Genomic DNA, 23,489 nt, shown 5'->3' on the forward strand with positions numbered 1-23,489 from the left:
AAAAGAAGATAAGGCTTACAAAAAACCAAAAAAAAAATTTTAATCATTTATATCCACCACTTTTCACTTTTGTTTTTCAAATTTCTCAAAACCAATCTCGTCATCCACGGCCTCAAACTTCACCGGATTAATCGGAATCTCTGAAGCCATCTCCCTCAAATACGATCACTATTTTTAAGCCTACCGGATACTATCACATTCTTCCACCTCTCCGCATGTGACGACTCGGCCTCAGTGGCGGAGCCAGGAATTTTATCTTATGGGTTCGGTAATTTTTTGTGCTTGATTTTTTTTCCAGCATCAAAGTTTTCGGGCCCGAATGGGTCAGGTCGGGTCGATCATTGGGTCTGATAAATAAAATACAATATAATTATCATAACAAAATATATCGTTAACAATCAATAAAATACAAAGTTATATTCAATAAAATGTCAAATCAACGCGTTTTTATGTTTTGGAAAACAATATCTTCAATCGTGACTTTAAAAAAGAATTCAATTTTAATATAACAAATACAGGCATCATTCATATAATTGTCATCCAAATAATTACGCAAATCTCTCTTCACATGCTTCATTGAAAAAAAAAACATTTCACAAACAATAGACCAACGAATATGTTGTTGGCGATCGTTGAAACCTTGAGGCAAAACGGCAAAGGCGATGAGGCAATGGTCGTTTGGTCGACATAAAGAAGTTGATTGGTTGCTGAGACGATGGCCGATGTTTTTGTTTGTTTGTTTATTTATTATTTAGGTATTATATATATATATATATATATATATATATATATTAAAAAGCAAATGTTAGTTGTCTCACATAATTCACTATTTATAGAAGAAGCCAATTAGTTTTTTACAATGTGTGTATAATATCTCAATTTTCAAAGTTGTTAGTTACAACCTAATTTATTTTTAACTTTGATTTAGTGTTATATTATGTCTCTTCATAGACATATTGATTTTAACTCATTTTTATGTTCGATTTTGCATTATTTCTTTTTATAATTAGTATTTGACATACTTTATTTTTAAATTATTACGTTTCTTAAACTTCTAATAACCATTGCGATGTGCTTATGTATATTTACATTTCAGTACATGTTTTGTGCGACACTGATCATGGTCAATATAAATATATTATAACTTTTTTTTTCACAAGTAACTTGTCTTTAAATTTCGGATACAAACACACGTCAATATTCTATGTATGCTTCAATATAAATTTTAGTTAATACATAGCTCACTCAATGAGACAAATGTGTCAAATATAATATTTTTTTTTCTTCATGACAACTTAAGTTTGCATATACACACCCTTATTTCAATACAACATTTCGATATAAATTTTACTAAAACCAGACTAATCATAAAATGTGCGAACAAATTTTAGTAACTTGATGTTTTATTAACGTCCCATCATAACGTACAGGTTAATGTGTATCAACGCTCTTGCCGCAACGCGCAGGCCGTTTACTAGTTATGTTTAAAAATGTCAATTGGGTTGGCTTATTGACTTATTCTATGAGTAGTTTCGGGCATTTTAATAATCAATATATGGATTATTATTGGCCCACATATGATTTTTGTTAATAAAATTTATGGTTTTCTTATAAGTTTTTTTTGTATTTTTGAAAAAGAATATTCATTACTGAAAGAACATAACTAAAGTTTTCACAAACAACGGGTTCGAATGTATTTTTTTAGAACAATACTGGGTTCGCTCGCCGAAAAAGAATGGGTTCGCTCGTTAATTCGACACTATAGGTTATATATAAAACCGAAAAAATACCGGGTTCGGCCGAACCCGGTGGGACTAATGTGGCTCCGCCACTGCTCGGCCCTGGTACAAGGTGACCGCCCGCGACGCCACTGCCGACAACCAACACAACTGACGGTATACCATCGTTTCCCCTCCTTGTAATCTAGTTTGTTTCGGTTTGCGACACTCGGTAAGTAAATGAACCACATTTTATTTTGATTTTATGCTACATGTACATCTTAATATTGTATTTAGTTTTCAAAACATTTAGTTCAGATTCTGACGATTTGCACCACCACCATCACGCAACGTGTACCGCCACTGTCGTCTTAACCTCCTGTTACGTCCCGATTCCAGTCAGGTATACCGGAAACATTCTATTTTTTACCCTTCTATTCCACCCTACAGAATGTTGATCCAAACAGTTATTAATTTGTTCAGGTTACGTAAACAGCCTAGAACCGTTTGAGCTCTCGCTTTTGATCAGATATGTTTAGAGAAACCAATACAGTCATCGTCTAGCGCAATGCGCATTACCTCCGTTTTCTATTCGCTTAGTCCGACCATTGAGGTAATTTCTATAAGCCTATTTATGAACACTTGTTTGAATACGTTATTTCGTTCCGGTGACTTAGGACTAGAAAATATATATTGAACTCAGTTTCCATGACTCACGTTTACAAAAGCCAAACGACCATTACAAAATAGAAATAACTAAGGGGGTCGATATAAGAATTCATTATTATTGTTTAACTTTTATATGAGTTAATTACCCTACAGAGAGTCTTGAGCCTAGTACTTGAACAGAGTTATTGTTTTTATTTATTTATTTTTGGTAAATTGGACATTTTTGTCAAAAATAATATAGTTTTTGTTTACAAAAACTATATTAGTTATTGTTTACAAAGTTAACCGACCAAACCTACTTGGTATCTATATTAGTTTTATGGAACAAAGGTGTCATCATTATTTTATATTTTGAAAAGCAACTGATGGCTTACATGGAAGTCAGAATTATTTGGAATCAGTTAGTATATTAAGTAAAAGTTCCAGCTATGAACCGTAAAGCCTTTGTCGTCAGAAGGTCAACAACTCAACGGGTCATATAAATGAGTAAAGTTTCATCAAAATTAATTTAATCCATAATTAAACCATAGGTCCTCATAATTGTTGGAGACGAGCCAATATGTTTACTTTTGCTTAACTGAGGTACGGTTTCTGTTTTCATTTACTGTTATTACTATTTATATTTCGTCACTCTGTAGTACGGATTTTTGTTTTTCTTCACTCGTAGTATTGGTTCTATTTTTATATTCTATGTCCGTCATTTCATAGTGCGGATTTTTGTCCTCTTTTAGTTTCAGATTGAGTTCAGTTTATTCGTATGATATGTTTATATTTTGTTTATAACATGTAATATCCTATAAATATATTTTGTATTCATTGTTGCATGTTCCTGTTTGAATTTAGTTATATGACTTTAGCTTCAGTACTCTGTTTCCCGAGCATTTTCTGACTGTCGTTGGGGCGTCAACGACTTGGCAGTTATCGTGACAGTGCTTAATCAAAGTTCACGACGTCGCTAGCTTGTGCTTGTGTAGCTCTTTAGACCCTAGAGACGTATAGATCCATCTTAGCTCTGACTCCTGACTTCTGTTTGATATGGATTAATGTGTGCACGCCACCCACAACATCTCCTTGTTGCATGGACTAGCTAGCTGTGTGCCCCTTTGTTTAGGCTCTGGGTGCTTCTGTATTTACACGACCTATTTATTATCACCTCCTAGTCGTGTAGTTTAGTATTTGGTTATAATTTCGGTCCGCTTTGATAAGCGTATATATGCATTTAAATAAGTTCTGGGTATTCTTTGATTATGTTTCGATCATGAGTCGAATTATGTTTCGCATCTGGTTATAGTTTGGGCTTAAGCTCGAGGTTATATTCTCAATAAACTTTAATTTTAGTTTCAGTTCAGTATGCATTTTGCTTTACTTATGTCCGTTTTTGCATGTACTATTGTTCTTTTCGTTACTGGGCAATTTTTGGCTCAGCTGTGTTTTCTTGTTTATGTTTGTCTTATTTTCAGCCGGTAATTCGGGAAATCAGGGAAATCAGTTATGAGAGTAAAATGAAGCTCAAGTATAAGGACTTTTATTTATTTTTGCATTTAATAAATTGGACTTAGGAATCTCTTTCGGTTTGTTTTTAACTTGTTGGTTGCTCGTTGATTACTTTTATTTCTTTTAAATGGATTTTGTTTGGTTTATGATATCTGTAATATTAACATGTCAGCCTGTTCTGGGTTGGGGTGTTACAGTTCAGAGTTTTCTTAGTGATTGTTTATATGATAAGATTCTGATATACTAAGTGTTTTTGACTAGTTTGTGGTTGATTTGAAATAAGATCATAGAAACAATATTATTAATCAAATAAATAAAAGTGTACTGCTAATCTAAATAGTTGTAAGGCGATAGATTATTTGATAGATATTTGTTGATTATGATTGCTAGATTTAGTTCTTCGTAAGGAGTCCGTCTAGCTTTGATTTATCAGCTTCTTCTATTGAGTCGAATGAATGTATTAAACTACTTTTGATTTCCGTGCTGTAAGGTAGGATTTCGTTAAAGGTACTCGTTCATAATAAATTAGATAACTGTAAGCAAGTCTAATATTAAAACTGATGTTTTTAAAAACTTAATAAAAATCCCTACGGATCTTCTTGAGAATGGTCAGGGGTCCTGTTCGGGTTTCTTTAAGTGACTATTTAATGATCCCAGTTCCATAACAAACTGAAAGAGCCTGTCAGGATCTAGATTTTATGATGACATCGATTCATTCGTTGATTATGTATACGATTAGGCTAGGATACTTTAATTGTGTGTACTGTGTGTATTGAGAGCACAATCAGGCAGAGTAACGACACTAGAGAAGGATAATAATGAACTATTACATTAATCATTAATTTATAGGGTATATATAGGGATGACCTCATTCGTTAAGATAACATTAACGAATAAGTCATTCGTTACATTAAAGACTAACGAATGAGACAACTCATTCGTTATACATTACATATTCCGAATAGCCCTTCATTCGTTATGTTCCATTCGTTAAACACGGTTAACAAATGGAGCTTACATTAGAACGAATGTGACGCATTCGTTACAAGGTCACAAATGTGCATTACAATTAAGGCGAATGAGCATATACAATTACCAAAATACCCTATACATTAAACCATGATATAATAAGAAACAAATAAAGACCGAGACGTACAAAACATGCATCAACAAACTCCCCCTCGTCTCGAGCTCTTTATACTTTATTGTTGGAACATCTTTGTCTTCCAATCCACGCAGCTATGAATCTTGTATGCATAACAGACACGAACAACCTTCTGAAACTGCATCGCAAGATCGTAATCGCTTATGTTAGCGAACCTGATCTGACTATGAAATAATGCATCGTTGTCAGACTCAGATAAGTTAACGAGCCACATCGGATCGATTACACGAATAATCTTCATATTTGACCCGGAACCCAATACAATAACCGCTTCACTCGTTCGATTACCATAATACCAGTAGTTGAACGAGGTGAACAAACTCTGAGGGAATGTCTTCATCGGTGCCCTCTTCATCGTCTTTGGCGGTTTTACCTGTAAGATCATTTTCCTCCAGCCAGTGCATTGATCAATCTCATCTATATACTTGTGAGTCGGCACTTGCGGCTTGAAGAACTTGAAACCATAACGGGCTTCATGTAATAAATGAGCATAGAACCACTCAGCCCAGACATCTTTTCCTCGATTCACGAACAGTCTGTTGGCTAGTGTTCTTACATCCCACCTTGGCATAGATAAAATATCGTGTGGGCGCTTGAAATAATAAATACCATGCTCCCACTTCACGATATATACCTTAAGATCAGAATCAAACTGCCATGCAACCAAATCATCTTTAACATCTTTCATTGGCTTGTACTTCTTCATATGGTATACAGATGCTTGAGCCTTTGCCAATCTGACTTCCTCATATTCGTGATAACGAAAGGTCTCAATCATCTTGTTCATTCTCTTCACATCATGCTCGAACATACCATCCAAAGCACGTTTGCGCTTCTTTTCTTTTATTGATAGATGACTTGTCTCTGCAGCTTTATTCCACCTTTTCCTTTCTTATCGCGACCGAAGTTCTGCTGATTCAAAATGCTCTGTCGTGAAAAATGGAATACCTGAGTGGTTGTTGTTGTCAGTGTAAAACTCAAGGTACTCCTCAGCAGTAACATCCTCTACCTCCACTTCATCATAATTAGGCACATTCTCCCACGTGGAATGCCTGTATTCGTACTTTCCTCAAATTCCACATCCACATCCACACTCTTTCCCAATTCCTCAACCTCCTGTTCATTCAAATCCAGAAGCAGGGCAATTTGTTCTTTTGTCGACTAATGGTCAACAAACTCACCATCTTCGATCTCATCAGCATTTACAATACTTGTCACAATCCCATCCACACTAACGAAAATAATTCTATTCTCAGGAATCACATCGATTGGTTTAGCCTGAGAATAGTCCTTGTAAGGAACAATCTGCAACTGATTACCCTCTGACCCACCACCACTACCAGTCTCAGCCTGATTACCTGCCGACAGTGCAGAACTACCGGCCGGTTGCTGATCTACACCTCCTTCACCATCTTTATCATCCTCATCATTCTTCAATTTCTTTAACTCATCATCTTTACACGTGAGTTGAAGTATAATCTCTTCTTGCTTATCTATCCTCTCCCCCTGGGCAGCAACAAGGGCCTTAAGTTCCCTGTTTTCACGTTGAATAAACTGAATATGCCTAAACATATTTCGCTGCTCTGCCCTCATTTGTTCTTGAAACGAACGATCTGCTTGAATCTGAGTTTGTTGCATATGAACTAGATTCAACAGATTAAACCACTAGGCATTAGGAGAAAACTCATAGAAGTGTGGATGAAGCAGTTGCATCGGACCCTGAGGACGATTAAAAGTCATAAAAGAATGCTCAGGTCTTTGCAACGGTGTAGGAGTAACTGGTGCAGCAGGAGTAGTTGGTTGCGAAGGAGTCATGCGAGCTAACACCGTCTGCAACACATCTCCAAAATAAGGATCAGCTACAAAAGTAGTCGTCAATGTCATAGATGGAGGTACTGGAGATATAGGCATCTGAACAGGAGTAGGAGATCGAGTAACAATAGGAGTTGGAGATCTTGGAATATTCTGTGGTACAGGAGAAGTAGGAACAGCAGCTGAAATAGATACAGATACCGGTACAGATGCAGGTGGAGTAGATTGCTCAAACGGTTGACTTGGTATCTCAATACCCAAGCACCGTCTGACACGTTGCTTCTTTGGTTTCTCCCCCTTTATCTACCATCGGTTCTTTTCCTTTGCGCTTACGTTTCTGTCCATAAGTTAACTCAGCCTGTGGTCCCGGACCACCATCACCGTCATTTCCACCATTACCACCTTCACGCTCAGAGTCTGAATCATCATGAGCCCAATGATCATTAGGTGGTGCAACATAATCAATGTTCGCAAGGTGACCAATCAATCGCTTATACCTCGGTCGTTCTTCAAGAATTTGACCTCGATAAGATCGTAAATGCCTCATCGTTTCTACATTCATCCTATCAAGCTTCAATACATCATCTTGATCTTTAATCAAGTCAGGCTGTAAATCATTGATTATCATCTGCAGAAATCTCGGGTACATAAGAAACTTGTGACGGCTCATGAGATTTTCCTTCAAGTGATAATAAACCAATTCAGAGAAACTGAATGGTTTATTCAACACTAAGGTAACAAACGCAGATTGTAGCATCACTCGGCACTCATCGAATCCAACTTTACGTCCACCGAGACAATGTATCAACACGTGAAGCAAATACTTGTATTGTTCACACAAGTGTGCTTTGTTGCACATAGACTTTCCCAAATCACCATTATACCTTACCCGTTCAAACAACCCACGAATCAAACTCCGATCAAACTCGCATTGATCATCCTCTGTATCACGAAAACCCAATGAATCTCATATAACCCCAACATCGATCACTATTGGTTTATCCTGAATTACCGCTTCTATCTGATTCTCAGTCTCGTTAAACTTAGTTGTATCCCAAAAAGCTCGTATAATACTCTGATAAACAACTGCATGAGTAGCGATGGCCTTGTATATCCTGGAACGTGTCAAGAAACTGATCATGCCCCCGAAGATCGGTGAGTCTTCAAAATTCAGATCTAGAAAAGCACAGATGTTATGGCTCTTGTTCCATGATATTAACACTTGGGCTTGCTCAGGTTTGGATTGATCTTGAGCTTGAGGCTATTGTTCAGGGTTAGCCTCGAGATTTTGCTCGGGAACAGGGTTTTGAATATTCTCGTCTACCATTACTGTTAAAGAAAATGAATATTAGTATAATATTCAAGAATATACTACTGATTAACGAATGTATATCTCATTCGTTATATTCTACGAATGTGACATTCGTTAAACACTTTATGAAGTACATTCGTTACGAATAACGAATCATACTTATACGTTAGACCATTCATTATAATAACGAATTAAAAATTATTACTTTAACAAATCAACTATGATTCGGTACACTTATTCGTTATCGATTTGACCATCCATTCACTACCTTAGCGAATCAAATAGTCATTCGTTTAATGATTTAACGAATCTGATCTATCCGTCGTTATATGAATAACGAATCTGAGTCAATAAACCATTTGACCATCAGAAAGTCAAAGACCAAATCAAGTTTTACTAATTACAGCAGTCAAAGACGATGAATATCATCGATTAACCTACTGAATTCGTACTCATATCAAAATCAAATGCCATCAAATGAATCGGAAGCTAGGTTAATATTATTAAGCGATGATTATCAATTACAACATTCATCCAGATATGTTTTTTTATGTTGTTAATTGTTTGTTTAATAATCGGGTATCAAACCAAAAAATTAACCCAAGAAATCCCGAGGAAATCTCATAAAACTTGTATCTCCAATCTCGTCATTACCTGTAGAAAACAAAGATGTTAGCGAAATGGTCTAATATGCAGGCTATAGATTCTGGAAAAATTTTGCAATAGTTCTGTTGGTACATGTTTGTCAGTAGTTCATAGTCTAGTATTTGTTATCGAGTCTGTAATATAGTTAATGGTTTGTTTATGGTTTGTTTTGTAAACTAGCGAAGTTATCAGCAAGTTCGCTATGGCGAACTTGCTGATCTAGCGAGGTTACTGACAACTTCGCCAGTGGCGAAGTTGTCGTGTTTAAATAGAACGTTTCAGCAGAGAACGTGAGTTAGGGTTTTGGTTTTACGTTTTGTTTCGTTTTGTTCTCTGTAACAGTGACCTACTGTCACGTGTTTGGTTATTCAATATAACGTGTTTACCTTATAGCTCGTGTTCATTGTTCGTGTATTCAATCTATACAATATCTACGCTCGTATCTATATACGCAGGGATTCCGCACCTGCGTTGTTAGAGATTTCCCGTATACGATCCGCGTCCGGGAACCTACAATTGGTATCAGAGCCATCGGCTCGATTGTGAGGTTCGGGATTTCACGCGGGTGTAGATTTCGTTTAATTTCGGGTGTTACCGGGACGAGTTTTTGGTGTGTTTAATCATTCAAGCTACCTACCAGTGTGTTTAAGCCTTTAAACCTTCAAAATTCTCGTTAAAATCCGAGTTTCAGATCTGAACTGTTCTTCGTGTTCATCGGGCGAAGTTACCGTTCATCGGGCGAAGTTGTTGAATTCAGGCGAAGTTGCCGTCACTGGAATTAGGGTTTTCGGCGAAGATATAAAGTTTAGCGAAGTTAACCACAACTTCGCTCACTTCATAAGTTCGCCTTAGCGAAGTTATCCACAACTTCGCTTACTACCCAAGTTCGCTAATTTCATAAGTTCGCCAAAGCTAAGCGAAGTTATTCTTAACTTCGCCAATTCAAGCGAACTTAAGATCTCAGCGAAGTTACGAACAGGCGAAGTTACGAACAGGCGAAGTTGACTTTGGGCGAAGTTGACTTTAGGCGAAGTTAAAAAAAAAAAAAAAAAAAAAAAAAAAAAAAAAAAAAAAAAAAAAAAAAAAAAGAGTCTGGAACGCCCGCTTACACGAAAATTTGCCCAAGCCATTTTTATCAGTCGGGAAGTCCTCAGAAAAAGTTTGGCAAAAATAAATTTTTTTTTTCGACAAAATTTCCCGGAAATTTAAAAAAAAAAAAAAAAAAAAAAAAAAAAAAAAAAAAAAAAATAGTCTTCAAGAAGGATGTCATCAATCAACATCTCAGACTTAGTCAAAATGGAAGTCGAAGCGGGATCTGCTACTAAGGCCCCAAGATTGCTGAAAGTAACCGATTTTGTGGCGTGGAAGGATAGGTTCATTCAGTATATTAAATACCAGGATGCAAAGATGTGGGTGTGCATCCAGGATGGATATATTCCACCGTCAATGGAACACGAAGGTCGGGATGTGGTAAAGAAGTACAGCCAGATGGAGGAACAAGAGAAAAAAATGTATGAGGCCGAGAGCAAGGCCCATGCTGCGATTACTATGGCTCTTCCTCAAGAGATTCTCCATACATTCAGGAAGTACACTTCTGCACGAGAGCTTTGGGATGCTCTTGAGAATAGATTCGAAGGGAACGCGGGTATTCGTGCCTCGAAGATTAAGCTGTTAAAGACCCAGTTCTCTGTCTTCAAGCATTTGAAGAACGAATCGCTCGATGATATTATCACCCGATACTATCATCTAATGACAGAGCTGAACAATTATTCGATTGCTTACCGAGAAGAAGAGATCGTTGAAAAGCTTCTCGATGCTCTCCCACCGAAGTGGGAAATGTACACCGTTCTTATGAGGGAAGACAGAGACTTTCCTAATTATGATTTGGAAACGGCAGTAAACAAGCTCAGAACTTATGAGCTTAATATGGTTCGAAAAGAGACACCAACGGATCAGGTTCAAGACCCTGGTATGTATGGTGCCAAAGTTAACTCAGGCTCAAGTTCGAAGTCTGAATCTGCTGCTTACTACTCCAAAGGAGAGTCAGGAAATGTGTCAGTAAACATGAACGGTGATGTTTGCTTTGTTGCTGGAGGATCAAGTACTTCAAAGCCTCAAGCATCCACGAGTGGTTTCTCTGAAAATTCCTCAAGCAATAATTATTCCAAGATGCCTATGAGTGTCAAATCTGCTGAAGAGCAGTTTGCAGTCTATGCATCATTTATTGCTTCCTATGAAAACTACATCCAAGGGAAGATTATGGACCCTGCTGTTCTGGATGAGGATTATGACCAGATCGATGCTGATGATCTGGAGGAGATGGATTTGCAATGGCAAATGGCAATGATTGTGAGGCGAATTAAACGTTTTATGAAGAAAACTGGGAGAAAGTTTGTTGGTGGTAGGCCTGGATTCGACAAATCCAAGGTAAGGTGCTATAATTGTCAACAGTACGGGCACTTTGCCAAGGAATGCAGAAATGAGAGGGTTGAACGAGGACAAGGTCGGCCTACTCAACACTCTGGAATTAAAAGAGAGATTAACGCCATGTTGACCAGAGAAGCAGGTGAGTACAACTGGAACCTGCATTCAAATGAATCTGGTGAGCAAGCAAACATGGCTGAGGCTGAGGTTGAAGAAGGTCAGAAGGTTGGAGAATGTAAGAAGGTTGATAGAAATGAGAAAGCTACTGAAGAAGAAACAGCTTTCATGGCAGATGACAAGGATAATCGCTCCGAGGTAAGTTCTAAATCTTTCTGTACTAAATGTGAGAACTTGTCAGAACAACTTGCTACAATTACTGATCAGTATGTTAAGTTGGATGCCGAATTTAAAACCTTGAAAGAAGATCATCACTTCACAAAGACAAGAGAAAATAATTATAGAATAAAAATTAAAGCTTGTGAAAAAGACGTTCAAAGTTTAAAAACAAAATTAGCTGAAAAAATTGTTGTGATCGATCTAAGCTACGAGGTTTTAGAAGAGAAAACCAAGTTAATCGCTGAGAAAGAAAAACAGATTGCTGATCACCAGGTAAAAGTGGTGGCACTAAATAGGAAACTGGAGCAATTCCGGAACTCCACTGCCATCCTTGATCACCTTGTGAGTGATCAAGGTACCTCTGCAAAGAGGGGAGGAATTGGTTATAACGAGGTGCCACCACCGTATAATCACAACTACACTTTCAATCCTAGTGTTCATGAATCTGTTAATTTCGTAGCTGATCAGACAAGTACTGCTAAGGAAACTGGTAAAGTACCGGAAGTTAGTAAAGGCGAAACAAGTTCGCCTGTCTCAAAAATTAAAATTTCAAGTCCTGTCTCATCTGATTCGGATAAGTCATCCGAGTCGGGTAAGACAAAAGAGAAGGAAGTATTACCCACAAGTGGAGAAAATGCTAAATCAACTAATAAGAGTACTCCACTCAACCCATATGTCCCACCTTATGTGAGACGTATGGTTAGTAATACTGCCTCCACATCTAAAACAACTGCTGACAGGAAAGCTGATTATAGATGTTGTTTTAGATGTAATAAAACAGGGCACCTTGTTGCTGATTGCCCTCTGAAGCAACGCATCAGAGAGGTGAGGCCCTCGAAAAATGAGACTAAGGTTTTTGGTAATCGTTTGAATGATTCAAATTTGAGACATAATACTGGTTTTCAAAGAAACACATCTCGTTTTTACACTAATAAACAAACCAGATGCTAAGAAACACCTTGTTGATGATCAATCCCGAGTAACCATGTTTTTCTTCCTATGCTCAACCTCAACCAAGAGTAATCAGAAAAAAAAACATAAAACTATCTAAAAAAAATTAAAGTATAAGGGATCAAATTTCAGTCTAGTTAAGGACTAGCACGTTTTAGAAAAGATCCTAACAGGAATCATACTAACTATGTGACTGTCACATAGATCCGTGTTTAGCTGTATTATGACATAAAGAGACAGGTTGTAAGCATGTAAATAACTTAAATGGTTTTCATCGTTTCTGTGATACGGATTAAGGTTCAGTTAAGCTCAAAAATTTAAGTTGGCAACAAACTCAGAGATAAAGATGTCTTCCATCTATCCTCAAAGCGTATTTAGCTATACCCGAGTCACCCCGAATTGACTTCGACCCATAGTGTCTGATTATCTTGTAGATACACGATGTCTGCTTCCCGTTTTCTTCTAACTCCAGACTTGAGAAGTCTTGATTGTTACTATGTCTCGAAAGTACTTAAAAATATACACGTATTTTTTTTTTTTTTTTTTTTTTTTTTTTTTTTTTTTTTTTTTTTTTTTTTTATAAACATTTTTATCGACTTCGGAGTATGAAACCACTGCAAGTCCCGAATCTGGATCACTGCAGTGTCTTGAAATGCTTTCTTCACGGGAATCAGAACACTCACGGGCTCGTGTATGACTGGGTAGTCGCTTTTCTGCCTATCCTTCGAAAAGATATGTATGAAGACATACAAAACTCTTAAGGAGTTTCCACATAAATTCGAGTAAATTTAAGTTAGTATCACATACACTTTTACGCACCATTAAAATTACCATGACATACAATGACTGTTCTAAAGCCTTTTAAGCCTAATAACTTCACTAGTTAAGCACACACAATCAGTATATATATCATTTTCCAAGGTTGGATCAATTTTCTGTTAAACATAGCACATTTACTTCAAAACGAAGTAATAGACTTGAAAAGTAATTTCATTTCCCAAAAAAATTTTGACTTCAATTCGCCCCGATCACGTCAAAGTTTTTCAGGTAAACGGCAATCCTGAAGATCCAATGGATCAACTGGACCGACCACATACAAGTATGTGTCCTTCTAACTAAGTATGAACGACTAATTTTCAGCGATAGAAAGAAAACACATCATAAATCGCCCCGGTCACTTTCAGTCATCAGGTTAATGGCTATCCTCAAAATCTACAAGTAGAAAATGAGGACCAAAACATATCCTAAGACATGTCCTTCCAACTGAGATAACCGACATAATTTTAAGCGATTAGTGACGATTTTTTTTTTTTTTTTTTTTTTTTTTTTTTTTTTTTTTTTTTTTTTTTTTTTTTTTTTAAATTTCCGGGAAATTTGCTATAGAGGCGATTAACTGAGGACTAAAAGAAGAAAAACTGAGGACTAAAAGAAGAAATGATCAAGACGATGATCCCAATGCACCGGAAGGTGCAGGTGGTGAGTTGCCAAGAACTACTATAGCTCTTGGGGCTTCCACAGCTGAGGGGGAGTCTGCAGCTGGTGATGATGTGGTTGCTGTTGGTGATGATGTGGATGTGTTTGAAAATGTTGAGAGTGTTGATGATGTGATAGATCCACTGAAAGAGATAGACGATGTGCTGTTTGATTAAGATGTGCTGCCAAATGATATTATTGAAAGGAACTCGACGTGATTGATATGTGTTTGATCAAGATGTATTGAAGAGTCTGAAATGGTGGTATGTAGACTGCCAGACTGCTGAAGCTGTGCTGGAAGACGAAGACGAACAAGAAAGTGCTGAGGGTTTGTGATCCGATGCATCTTGTTAATCTATCGCAGGCTGATCTGGAAGTGCTGAACAACAAGAAGATCTTCTACATTCCTGCTTGGAAGGATCAAGCGAGGAAATATCAAGGAGTTGTGTCGGTTTGTGTGAGAGAAGGGGCGCACGCGTGAAAGTGCAAGATTACAAGACTCAGAGATCAAGATATGAAGCTACTGCCAAGGGGGAGTCTGTTGGTACATGTTTGTCAGTAGTTCATAGTCTAGTATTTGTTATCGAGTCTGTAATATAGTTAATGGTTTGTTTATGGTTTGTTTTGTAAACTAGCGAAGTTATCAGCAAGTTCGCTATGGCGAACTTGCTGATCTAGCGAGGTTACTGACAACTTCGCCAGTGGCGAAGTTGTCGTGTTTAAATAGAACGTTTCAGCAGAGAACGTGAGTTAGGGTTTTGGTTTTACGTTTTGTTTCGTTTTGTTCTCTGTAACAGTGACCTACTGTCACGTGTTTGGTTATTCAATATAACGTGTTTACCTTATAGCTCGTGTTCATTGTTCGTGTATTCAATCTATACAATATCTACGCTCGTATCTATATACGCAGGGATTCCGCACCTGCGTTGTTAGAGATTTCCCGTATACGATCCGCGTCCGGGAACCTACAAGTTCGTCTTAGGATGGCAATGAAATATGAACAGGCGAATGAAGGGTCATTCGTCTACCGTTGGGATTATAAACCCCAATAATTTCACGCTTTCCAAGGTCATTCGTTCAAATTTGAACTAACGAATGGCCTCATTCGTTAACTTAAACCTCTGATTCGTTCAAGATTGTTAAACGAATAAGATTCACATTCGTTAGCCTTTTAACGAATAATACATTAACTCTTCCATCCGTTAACTATATAACGAATATTAGAGTCATTGGTTAAAAATTTAACGAATGATACATTGAGATCATTCCATTCGTTAACTGTTTAAGCGAATGTCCTCCATTCGTTATGCACAACGGAAGCGATTGCGATTATAACGAACGAGATACTCATTCGTTATGTTTAAATAACGAATGGTTTTACATTCGTTAAACCAGTTAACGAATCACCAACAATCCTTAGCGAATGAGACAAAAATCTCATTTAAGGATTTAAATACTATTAAAAAAACAATTAGGGTTTTTAATGATTTAAATAATCAATTAAGCCCATTAACAATTCAATTAATCTCATTAATGTTTCAAGTGAAATTACATTAACATACCCTATCAATCAAAGATTGGCAATGTTTAACTTAAACGGATTTTTTACGTTAAAAACATCAACTGATATCAGTTGAGAGTTATGTTAAGCACGATTAACTTAAAGTTTCGGGGTAAGAAGTCTTTTCTTTTGTTTTGGAATTTATTTGCAAGCTCGGTAAATCGAAAATAAAGCAGAAATAAAATCTTTTTAAGTTTTGAATTATTTTTCAAATAACAAAAAATAAAGCAATAAAACTAAACTATTAAAACAGTACATATTTTTGTGAGTTTAAGCAGGGAATCATATTGTCCAAAATTTCCATCCATCACAGTTTTATTTTCAGCTTTTATTATGATAGGTGTTAAGTCGATTACTGGTATTGTTGTCCACTTAAATCTTCTAACAAATTTTTCAGAATTTTCGGTGATATTTCTTAATTTGTTCAATTAGGCACAAATATCAGAAAGAATTAGTTCAAATCTTGATTTAAGCGTAATTTGATTTTCTCCAAATCACCCCAACTTGACTTAAACCTTAGAACCAATTTGATGTAAAAATGACTATATTTAAGTAATCATAGTCCATAATCCCCACTACAAGATATACCCCCGTTATCAAGCAATACCCTAAGGTCCGTTCCCATGGATGAGTATGCGCGATTTCATCTGTCGGTTTACAGACATTGTGTCCCTTGTGGTCCGTTTCTTAATGGTAATAAGACGCGAGCAAGGGGACAGTGTATGACTCACAGCATGGTTTGATCAAGTCTGTAATTTATTTTGTACACGAAGTACTTTTTGCGATCAAGTTTAGAGACTTAAGCAGTTACACTACGGGTTCGCTTTTACAAGCATTTTTAATATTCACCGAAATGAATAACAGATGTAAAACCACATTAAGACCCAATGGAATCCGGAGCCTTAAAGCATCCCATCAACACAGGATTTAAGGCCATAAGACCATACATCGTTGAAGAGTTAACCACCAACTAGACCCTTTTGTTAAAATTGTTTTCAAATTGATTAGAAGGCTTGAGTATGACCGGATTATTACATTTCTACCATCATTATCAAGACCTTTTTATAGAACTAATCTCCCTGAGTATTTAGCAATTTATGTTTATATCACTTACTAATCCATACTTGTTTGTCAAAAGACCTACCAATACATCAATGCAATTAAGCACACAGTCTTTTATTACTAACTTTTTACTGGATTTAGGAGCAAATGACCAATGTACTATCATTTTCCCTTTTTGCTTCTAAACTCATTTTGAGGAGCATTTTTCATTGTTTTCGAATTTTTCAATATTTGAATGTTTTTGGAGTTTTTAATTTTCTCTGTACAAACCGAAATCACAATATTTTTGGATTTTATGTTTTCTCTCCTTAAAAACAACAAAATTGAACTAAAACAAGAAATAAAATGATTTAACCAAGATTTTGAATATCTTTGAAAATTTTTAAACCATTTATACCCAGCAAATATTGAAAACGTGTTTTATCAAACGCTTTGGTATAAAGGTCAGCCTTTTGAAAATCCGTGTGTATTTAATCAATCGAAATTAATTTCTTTTCAAAGCAATCATGTATAAAGTGATAACGGATTTCAATGTGTTTGGTTTTCGAATGATGAACCGGATTTTTGGTGATAGAAATAGCGGCAGAATTGTCAATAAAAATAGGAGTAGTAAGAAACTTCAAACCGTAATCCCGCAAATGTTGCTGGATTTAGAGAACCTGTGAGCAGCAACTGGAGGCCGCCACATACTCCGCTTTGGATGTTGAAGTTGAGACCGTCGCCTGCTTCTTACACCGCCAGGAAACAAGCCGGTTTCCTAAGAACTGATAACCCGCTGTTGTGGACTTGAAATTGATCTTGCATCCTCCATAGTCCGAATCAGTAAAAGCGGTGTAATCAAACTTATCGCCTTGGGGTACCACAACCCGATGTCGGGATTTCCCTCAGATAATGTAAGATGCTTTACTGCCGCCAGATGAGTCACTCGGGGACTCGATTGGTACCTGGCACACAAACAAACAACAAACATGATATCAGGTCGAGATGCAGTCAAATACATAAGATATCCGATCATTGCTCGATACAGGGTTGGATTTACGGTATCATCCAATTCATCTGGTAATAAATTGTGACCCACGGGAAGAGGTGTTGAAGGAATCTTACCGTCTGATATTTTGAATCGGCTCAAGACATTGTTCACGTATATGGTCTGATGGATAAAGATCCCGGAATCAGACTGGTGAACCTGCAATCCTAAGAAAAAGCTCATCTCTCCCATCGAACTCATCTAAAATTTGGTTTGCATCGTCTTCTCGAAATCTTTGCACAGACTGTCATTTATCGAACCGAAAATAATATCGTCCACATAGATTTGGACGAGGAGCAGATCATCACCAACGTTCTTGTAAAACAAAGTACAGTCCACAGGTCCCCTCTTGAATCCGCTTTCGATCAAATGGTCAGCTAACGTGCTGTACCAGGCTCTCGGGGCCTGGTGTAAACCATAAAAAGCCTTGTTTAATCGATAAACACGCTCTAGAAAGTCTGGATCCTCAAAACCGGGCGGCTGCTTCACGTATTCTTCTTCATGAATAGCTCCGTTTTAGAACACCGATTTCATATCCATCTGATAAACCTTAAAATTCTTGTAGGCTGCATATGCAAGAAAAATACGTATAGCCTCCAGTCGTGCCACAAGAGCATATACTTCAGTGTAATCAATGCCTTCTTGTTGATTGTAACCAATAACGACCAATCATGCCTTGTTTCTCACGATTACCCCGCAGTCATCCTTTTTGCACTTAAAAACCCATTTTGTCAGTATAGCCTTTTTCACACGGTCGGGTTTGTCAATTAAGTCCCATACACCCAGTCTAACAAACTGTTGCAGCTCCTCCTGCATAGCTTCAACCCAAGACGGTTCCTTGAGTGCCATCGTGACACTTTTCGGTTCAATCTGTGATAGAAAGCAGGTGTATTGTGCAATACTAAGAATACCCGATGAGTGCAAATCCGCATAAGCACATACAATCGAATCCTTAGTAGGAGATAAGTTACAGTCAACCATATCATCACATGTATTAGCTAATTGATGTTTTGTACGAACCCCGTCATTCACATTACCAATTATCTGTTCCTGCGAATGATTCATGTGAATCCTTAATGAAGGATTAGCAGGTACAGATACGTTATCACCCAGATTGGTGATATTTTCCTCCGCCGTGTCTGAAGAGACAGTTGGTGAATCATCAACAGTTAGAATCGGCTCGTTTGTTTCTGGAGCTTCATCTAATGTAACTAATGATGAATCAACAAAATCAGCATCATCGGAAGAGTCTGAAACATCATGAAATGTCTCAGATACATTAGGAGAGTCATCTACATCAACCGAAGAAGACCTTGGAATAGAAAGACAGTGTTCTTCCAAATATGATCTAATAAAATCTTCAGGTACTTCTTCAACCACTGACGTAAACGAATTAAATAACCCGTCGTAATCGAACATCCAATCGGGACCCGTACCAGTTGGAGGAGTAGTATAACTTTGGTAATCAACGTGATACCATTCTTCCACACAACCTGAAGAGATATTGAAGATCCGCTTTTTAGGAGAATTGTATCCCATAAAGTATCCCTTGAATGCCTTTTCATCAAACTTCCCCGCATCTCTCTTCAATATAGTACACAGACACCCGAAAGGTTCCAAATACTTTAAATCCGGCTTACGATTGTTCAGAAGCTCATAACTTGTTTTCTTGAACCTCTTTACAATTAGTACACGATTCAGTGTGTAACAAGCCGTATTCACAGCTTCGTTCCATAATTGAATGGGAAGCTTAGAATCAGCAAGCATTATTCTCGCAGCTTCAATCAACGTACGATTCTTTCGCTCAGATACACCATTTTGTTGAGGAACATAAGGCACACTGAATTCTCTATGAATTCCCTTCTGAATGCAGAAGAAATCCAATACATTATTCTTAAACTCAATTTCGTTATCACTATGAATTCGTCTCATTTTCAGTTTGTAAAGTGATTCGATCTTCGTGATAAGGTTCTGAATTAACAAAGGCGTCTGATCTTTCGACCCCATAAATAACACCCAAGAATAACGTGAGAAGTCATCTGTCACGACTAAGCAATAAAAATCACCCGCTATACTAGCACGATTCACAGGACCGAACAAATCCATATGAAGTCGTTCTAGTGGTGTAACAATCGAGTTCATTGATTTACACGGATGTGACTTCTTCTTTTGTTTTCCCTTCTGGTACGCAATGCAATGATCATTAATCTTGAAGTTCTTAAGAGAAACACCATCCACTAATTCATTCGAAATGAGAAAATTCATCTTCCGTATGTGAATGTATCCCATGCGTCGATGCCAAAGGATAGAGTCCTTCTCTGTTACTTTTGATACGAAGCACGTAGCTGAGGGAGAAAAACTTACATTACACTTCATGTCAAGTACATAAATATCATTTGATCAAGGTGATCGCATGACAACCATGTCTTCAGGAATCGTGTATCCCGGTTGAAGGATAACACATTCCGTATCTGTGAAAATTGTGGTATACTTGTTATCACATATCTGTGAAACGCTCAGCAGATTATGATCCACCTTTTCAAACGTCACTTTCCCGTTTGAAACTTCTCCTTCCTTTGTAATCCTCCCACCGTTATTACCCGCAAAAGCTACATAACCGCCCTGAATATCTTTAATGTTATTAAGAAGATCCAGGTTGCCGGTAATATGTCGAGAACATCCACTATCCAATATCCACTTGTGATTAGACACGGACCTGGATGAACTCTGCACAAACAGGTAAAATGATTAGTTCAAAAAGGCAGCCCAAGCCTCATACTTGGGCTCTTCTTTTGATACTTTGAGAGATAAATTTAAATTAGCACTAGCATTCGGTACTTGAGAATAGGTGACAGTTTTCTTATTTTTCTTCTTTAAGTAGACGTCACGTATTATCCCCGAATCAGTGTTTTTGCAAATTGGTTGAGCACGGTCAATGAATTTATTTGATACATTAAAAGTTTCAACCCGAACCACTTTCTTTGGATTGACATTTGAATACATTATGAAATAGTCATCAATTTGATTTTCTTCCATATTCTTTTACATTTCAGTCTTTCGGGTTGATGGCGGCTTTATTTCATCAACCTTTGCTTTACATTTCTTTGAAACATGACCCGGTTCACCACATTTAAAGCATAAACGTGTGTCTAACGATTTTTGTGATGAAAGGCTTGGTTTGCTTTCATGCAAAGGTTGAGGAATATCAACCTTAGACTTTTCAAAAGTTAATTTCTTTGGGACTTCATGTTTTAATCCTTTTTTAATTTGATAAAATTCCAGATTGGTAGAATTCGATGAATCCTCCATACTGAATGATTTTACAAATTTTATAGGTTTAAACTTGTTACCATTTGTATTCTCTAGAACATTCTCAAATTTTGATTTGTTAAATCTTTGTTCAAGTTTAGTAACTTTTGACGTGTCGTCTTGAAAGACACTTTTAATCATTTCAGGATTTAGAAGATTCAAAGGAACTTCCTTATCCGAAAACACTTTCGACAATTCTTTTAACTTAAATATCTTCCCACTTGAAGATTTAGGTTGAGGATTGATGAACCTCATTAACTCCTCATCAGACACAGAGGGTTTATCTGATTTAGGTACTTTAGGGGATACCTTAGGAGTTTTTGATGAATCACCTGAAGGTTTTGAACCATACACTGCTTGTTCAAACTCCTCGGGTTCACACAAGATGTGATTGTCAGCAGGTATGTTATCGTTTTTGACAATCTCATCTGATTCAGACAACTCCTCAATAGAACCGTCCAAATCATTTTTAGTAAACACTGATTTACTTGTAATGTGAATCGGTTCTTGATTTATTTTAATTTGTTCAACATTATCAGATTCAACTGTAGGCATTTCTAGACATTGTTTCACATCGGGAATGCTACAGTGTTCTCCTTTAAAAGGACGAGGAATCTCGGCGTACCCTAAACCCGCTTTCCCATTTTTCTTGTGAGAATTATTAACTTCAATAATCTCATTTAAAAGAAACGAGGAGTCTCGAAATTTTCCTAGTTTGTTTTTCAATTCTAAAACTTCATTTTCTAGGTTTGAAATGCAGGTTCGGAGTCGAAGAATCTCCTTGAAATGTTGTTCAACAACAATTATCTTACATTGAACTTCAGCTTTGAGATCATGATTGCTTTCAGACAGATTTTTAATTTTCAGTGTAGATTGTTCCAGTAATTTGGATTTCTGTCGATAGCATTCATTGAAATGATCTTTTGTGAGAGAAGTGTTTTGATTTAAAGCTGATTCAAGTTTGATTTTGAGTTCAGCACATTCAGCACACTCAGTCACAACAGCTGAAAATTCAGATACATTAATTGAAACTTTAGGACATACCTCTTCAATTTTTGCCATGCAGGCAAAAGATTCGGTTTGCACAGATGAACTCTAATCAGAATCATTTTCCGAATCTGAGGTGTCACTTTCTCCAGAAACATTATCGCCGCTTGCATCTTCAAACTTCTCTACTCAACAACAGCAAGATTGGCTTGATTTCCTAATAACGTTGAGACCAGTCTACACTTTCATTTGCGACGAGAGCTTGAGTGTTGGATGACTTATTCTTGTCACCCTCTGATGAACTCTTCTTACTTTGATCACCTCCCGATAAATTCTTTACTAGAGTTCTCTCAGTATTGCGTGGACCTGAATACTCCTTTCTTGGTTTATCACACTCTTTGGCAAAGTGGCCAAATTCCCCGCAATTATAACACTTGACCTTCAGTTTATCAAACCCAACTCGCTTGTTAAGGTTAGGAAGGTCTTTTCCTGTTCTTTGCATAACCCTCTTAACCTTTCTGACAATCATTGCCATGTTCCACTTGAGATCCATTAGTTCAAGGTCATCGGGATCAATCTGGTCATAGTCTTCATCGGTCAACTCACTTGTTGCAATTTTACTACCAACCAGTTGTTCATATGAAGTCATGAATGCACACACAATCGCAAATTGATGTTCATCTTCTTGAAGATTTACTTTAGGCAACGAACTTGAAGCATTTGCATTTGATCCAGAGTTGGCACCAGTTGCCATGAAACATACATTAGGCGAACCATTTACATTAGCTGACTCTTCTTGTGCTTGAGTGAAAAATGTTGTGATTCGAACTGAACTTGATGAGTTATTTACCGGCAAAGCACCACCATAAAGAGAAGGATTCTAATTTTGATTATCCTTTAATGAGTTCTGGCACTTCAAATCAAATTCTCTTTCCTCTATCTTGTTAATAAATTGCACTGCAGTGAGCTCTGTGTTACGAAAGAAACCATTCTCTTTTAACACAAAAAGGAAAGTGTATATAATGGGGGCAATGCGTTCTTCAGAGTATCAATTTTGTCGGCTTCAGTTGGCTCAAGATTCATACTTGACATTTCCACAACAAGATGACTAAACTGATTAATCATCTCCTCCACAGTTTCTTTCTTCATTAAAAAAATAAAATTTCTGAACTGAAATTTTACAAGAGTCTTCTTACTCTCGAGCGTATTTCCCATGCTTCTTCTTTTTAGAGTTGTGAATAGAGATGCACAAATCTTAATAGTGCTATACTGGTGAAAGATTTGTTCAGGCAAAGCCATTGTGAGAGTCGAATAAGCTTTTGTCTCACTTTCAAAATCTTTCAGTTCTTGTGCTTCATAGTGCTTAAATTCCTTTGGAGTCCAACCTAGATTGTCACTACCTATAAGAGGTGCTGCATAAACATCATCGAGAAACCGTATACTGCTTGGATGTACCGACCCCAAATGAGCACGAAACCTCGGTTCCCACCGAGCAAAATTTGATAGCTTCAGAAGTTTAGGACACTTGTTATGACTACCAATCT

The sequence above is a fragment of the Bidens hawaiensis genome, unplaced genomic scaffold (genome assembly GCF_021521415.1).
Source record: "Bidens hawaiensis isolate Kalapana, Puna unplaced genomic scaffold, B.hawaiensis_p1.1 tig00006604_1, whole genome shotgun sequence".
In the NCBI taxonomy this organism is placed as follows: domain Eukaryota; kingdom Viridiplantae; phylum Streptophyta; class Magnoliopsida; order Asterales; family Asteraceae; genus Bidens; species Bidens hawaiensis.